This window comes from Tiliqua scincoides, chromosome 1 (assembly GCF_035046505.1).
Source record: "Tiliqua scincoides isolate rTilSci1 chromosome 1, rTilSci1.hap2, whole genome shotgun sequence".
NCBI classification, from domain to species: domain Eukaryota; kingdom Metazoa; phylum Chordata; class Lepidosauria; order Squamata; family Scincidae; genus Tiliqua; species Tiliqua scincoides.
Window position 1 is genome coordinate 180,527,862 of NC_089821.1, and position 5,686 is coordinate 180,533,547.

Here is a 5,686-nt window from a genome sequence, read left to right on the forward strand (position 1 = left end):
CAGAATGCTGCAGTTCTGTTAACATAGAAGTGGCTCACTTTATTTCCAAATCATGCAGAGCCCATTTCTCCTCTGAAGCTGGGTTTTGAAAGAATACAGCCAATGTCATGATTGATATGGAATATTGGGGCCATCTTTGGCAAAATGACATCTGGTCTCAGCACCTCTTTGGATGAAATTCAATGAATAGAGTATCAGAGCACAGAGTCCACTAGCCCTTCATGTTGAAGTAATAGTTATTATAAACATCTCAGATATGAGCAGGAACAAAGACCTGGGTGTTCTTCCCATGCCTGATACACATGCCTGTGTGCAGAACAGGGCAGAATGCTCAAAGCAGCTTTGGAAGCTTCCAAGTTTGGCTCTGTGCAAATGCAGAACTCCATACTGTGACTGCACAGAGATCCCAAAGAAAAACCTTGAGAGACTTACAGGGATGGTTCCAAAGAAACACCCATCACTTACTTCTGGTTCACTTCTCCAGTGAGCAGTGGAACTACTCCAAAGTAAATGCCAATCAGGTCTTCATGTAAAATCACCAACAGCTACATAAGAACATAAGAACAGCCCCACTGGATCCTGTATCTCACAGCAGCCCACCAAATGCCCCAGGGAGCACACCAAATAACAAGAGACTTCATTCTGGTGCCCTCCCTTGCATTGGCATTCTGACATAGCCCATTTCTAAAATCAGGAGGTTGCACATGCACATCATGGCTTGTAACCCGTAATCGATTTTTCCTCCAGAAACTTGTCCAATCCCCTTTTAAAGGCATCCAGGCCAGACGTCGTCACCACATCCTGCGGCAAGGAGTTCCACAGACCGACCGCATGCTGAGTAAAGGAATTTTTTTTTGTCTGTCCTAATCCTCCCAACACTCAATTTTAGTGGATGTCCCCTGGTTCTGGTGTTATATGAGAGTGTAAAGAGCATCTCTCTATCCACTTTATCCTTCCCATGCATAATTTTGTATGTCTCAATCATGTCCCCCCCTCAGGCGCCTCTTTTCTAGGCTGAAGAGGCCCAAACACCGTAGTCTTTCCTCATAAGGAAGGTGCCCCAGCCCAGTAATCATCTTAGTCGCTCTCTTTTGCACCTTTTCCATTTCCACTATGTCTTTTTTGAGATGTGGCGACCAGAACTGGACACAATACTCCAGGCGTGGCCTTACCATTGATTTGTACAACGGCATTATAATATTAGCCATTTTGTTCTCAATACCTTTTCTAATGATCCCAAGCATAGAATTGGCCTTCCTTACTGCTGCTGTACATTGGGTCGACATTTACATCGACCTGTCCACCACCACCCCAAGATCTTTCTCCTATTCTGTCACAGACAGCTCAGAACCCATCAGCCTATATGTGAAGTTTTGATTTTTTGCCCCAATGTACATGACTTTACACTTACTGACATTGAAATGCATCTGCTATTTTGCTGCCCATTCTGCCAGTTTGGAGATATCCTTCTGGAGCTCCTCACAATCATTTCTGGTCTTCACCACTCAGAAAAGTTTGGTGTCTCCTGCAAACTTTGCCACCTCACTGCTCACCCCTGTCTCCAGGTCATTTATGAAGAGGTTGAAAAACACCAGTCCCAGGACAGATCCTTGGGGCACACCGCTTTTCACCTCTCTCCATTGTGAAAATTGCCCATTGACACCCACTCTGTTTCCTGGTCTTCAACAAGGTCTCAATCCAGGAGAGGACCTGCCCTCTAATTCCCTGACTGTGAAGTTTTTTCAGTAGCCTTTGGTGAGGGACCGTGTCGAACACCTTCTGAAAGTCCAGATTTATAATGTCCACGGGTTCTCCCGCATCCACATGCCTGTTGACCTTTTCAAACAATTCTAAAAGGTTTGTGAGGCAAGACTTACCCTTACAGAAGCCATGCTGATTCTCCCTCAGCAAGGCCTGTTCGTCTATGTGTTTTGAGATTCTATCTTTGATGAGGCATTCCACCGTCTTACCCGGTATAGATGTTAGGCTGACCGGCCTATAGTTTCCCAGGTCCCCCCTCTTTCCCTTTTTAAAGAATGGTATGACATTTGCTATCCTCCAATCCTCTGGCACCATGGCTGTTTTGAGGGACAAGTTGCATATTTTAGTCAAGAGATCAGCAACTTCATTCTTCAAGTCTTTAATAACTCTTGGGTGGATGCCATCAGGGCCCGGTGACTTATTGATCCTTAATTTAGCAAAGAGGTCTGAAACATCTCCTCTTTTAACCTCTATCTGACTTAATTCCTTGGTCAGGAGGGGCTGTTCGGGCAGCGGTATCTGCCCAAGGTTTTCTGCCATGAAGACAGATGCAAAGAACTCATTTAATTTCTCTGCCATCTCCAAGTCTCCTTTTATCTCCCCTTTCCCTCCCTCACCATCCAGGGGGCCAACTGCTTCTCTGGCGGGTTTCCTGCTACTAACATATTTGAAGAAGCTTTTATTATTCCCCTTAATGTTGCTGGCCATGAGTTCCTCCTAGTCTCTCTTGGCCTCCCGTATCACCTTCTTACATTTCTTTTGCCACAGTTTATGTTCCTTTTTATTCTCCTCATTAGGGCAAGACTTCCATTTACGGAAGGAAGCTTCCTTGCCCTTCACAGCCTCTCTAACTTGGCTGGTTAGCCATGCGGGCACCCTCCTGGATTTAGTGGAACCCTTCTTTCTTTGCGGTATACACCTCTGCTGGGCCTCTATTACTGTTGTTTTAAGCAGCCTCCATGCGCTCTGGAGAGATTGGACTCTTTTTACCCTCCCTTTCAACCTCCTTCTGACCAGCCTCCTCATTTGAGGGAAGTCCGCCCATCGGAAGTCAAGGGTTTTTGTTAGAGATTTGCCTGGTATTCTTCCCCCAACGTGCATGTCAAAACGGATCGCAGCATGATCACTGTTCCCCAATGGCTCAGTAACATTTACATCTCTAACCAGGTCCTGTGTACCGCACAATATTAAATCCAGAGTCACCTGTCCTCTGGTGGGCTCCATGACTAGCTGCTCTAAGGCACAGTCATTTAACATGTCAAGGAATCCGGTCTCCTTTTCCTGACCAGAACATAAATTAACCCAGTCTATATGAGGATAATTGAAGTCCCCCATGATTACAACCCTGTCCCTCCTTGTCACCTCCCTGATCTGTTTCCTCATTTCAAGGTCCCCTTCCGGTTTCTGGTCTGGAGGACAATAGTACGGCCCCAGTATTACATCGCCCCACAGGCCTGGTAATTTAACCCACAGAGATTCTACGGTGGAGTCGGACCCGCCTTCAATCTCTACTTTGCTGGATTCTATCCCTTCCTTAACATAAACGGCCACCCCACCTTCAACATGCCCCTGCCTGTCCCTCCTGTAGAGTTTATAGCCCGGGATTGTGGTATCCCACTGATTTTCTGCATTCCACCAGGTTTCCGTTATGCCCACTATGTCAATGTTTTCCCTAGTCACCAGACATTCCAGTTCTCCCATCTTTGCTTGGCGACTTCTGGTATTTGCATAAAAGCATTTGTACATGGAATGCCCCAGGATGGGCTGCTTATTAGCTCCTTTGTCTCTGCATCCTCTCACTGTGCCAAACCATCATGCTACCATTCCCAATTTCTTCTCCTACTCTGCCTTTACATTGTTGTTCTCTAACCTCCCCAACCTTGTCCCATAGGGATGAGGAGTCCCGAAGCAGATACCCCTCAGCTCCTGTCGGCTTTCCCCCAGGGATCAGTTTAAAAGCTGCTCTGCCACCTTTTTAATGTGGTCAGCAGTCTGGTTCCATTCTGGTTCAAGTGAAGCCCGTCCCTCTTGTACAGGCCCCGCTTGTCCCAAAACGTTCCCTAGTGCCTAACGAATCTAAACCCCTCCTCCCGACACCACCATCTCACCACCATCTCATCCTGATCTCCGCTTGCCTAGCTGGCCCTGGGCGTGGAACAGGTAACACTTCCAAGAACGCTACCTTTGAGGTCCTGGCTTTCAGCTTCCTAACTAATAGCCTAAATTTGGCCTCCAGGACCTCCCGGCTACACTTGCCCATGTCATTGGTGCCAACATGCACCACAACCGCTACCTCCTCCCCAGACAACCCCAGCTCATAATCAGTGGTGTTAAAAATCATCCTTGTTAAACATTAGGCAAGATCAGCAAGACCATGAGAGACTTCCTCAAGGTCTCGCTGATCCTACTAAATATTTGACAATGATGACTTTTAACAACACTGAAGTCTGCCAACACTACTTAGTCATTGCAGATTCAGCTGCAAGTATAATGGCATCAGGACTCCTCTTAATGCATATGGGGGAAGACACAAGGACTCTATCAGTGGGGACTAGAGCTGCCCAACACTAGGAGTGGTTTGGACTTTACTGTAAGTAGATCCATCTAACAACACAGGCCAACACACATTTTGCTTCCTTAAACGTTATACCAATTCCTGGGTATATTTGGGGTGCCAATTCAAAAAATGGCATCCGTTTTGCATCACGTCTAGTTTTGGAGACACGGCATAGCCTCTTTAGTGAATGGTTCAAGCAGCTTCCTCATAAGGAAGTCTACACCATGGCTTCCTCATGAGGAAGCTGCTTGAACCATTCACTAAGGAGGCTACACTGTGTCTCCAAAACTAGACGTGACAGGGCAAAACGGATGCCGTTTTTGGAATCGGCACCCCAAATTCATATCAAACCACCATAAAGTTTGGGAAAAACTTTTCTGACCCTCAATTTTGTAGGCCTGTGTAACAGCTCTGATTGCAGGACTACATGAATCATTCCCACAGAAGCACCGGTTACAATGTGAATTAGTCCTCTCCTCCTCGCTGAGCCAAAAACGTTCTATTAAGTATTTAATTTATAAAAAAAACAAAAAAACCTGAGTGAAATCATAAGATACCAAAATGGGCTGGGGAAAAAATTCACTCAAAATAGCTGCATCTTCCTCAATGTATGGCGCAAATTGGACTATATTGACACAAAACAAAGAAGGATTTCTTATGTAAACTGGGTGTACAGTTAATCAAATCTAGTGTGTGTATCCTAGCAACATGGCAGTAGGCAGCTGACAATAACACTGAAGGGCTGCTTATTTTGTGCAGATAGCAAATCTCATTAGCGAGTTAAATAATAATTTGAAATGGGAGAATGTCACATTTGGTCTGGCAAAAATGAACTATATAAAAATCAGTGTGCTTCTCTGAGAAGCTTTGTCTCAGGAGTGGAGAGAGTCACTGCAATAAAGTGGGAATGAATCTGTAGTAATACATAAGGGGAAAAAAGATGGCACACACCTACCACAGAAGGCACAAGTTCTAGTTAAGCTATTTAATACTGGGCTGTATTGAAAATTTATGTACAATAATGGTAGCCCCCCTATTGCTATGTGGCTTCACCTGAATAGTAGAAAGAAACCCAGGGCAAGTGCCATTTTAAAATGGACATAGACAGAAATGTATAAGAGAGCCAGTAGAGTTAAGCAAACCACTGGAGTTTGTCTCTGTCTCTTAACCTACCTCCATGTGATTGTTAAAAGTTCAAGTTATCATATAATCCATCCCGGGTCCTTGGGATAATATATGGAAAGTGCATATAAAATGAAAATGGCAAGGCCAAGGTATCTGGACTCAAGAATGCTAGATACAAACCTGCCACAGAAATCTTTTAATAAAAATCATTTTGTTAAAAATCAAAACAATTGTTGTGGATGG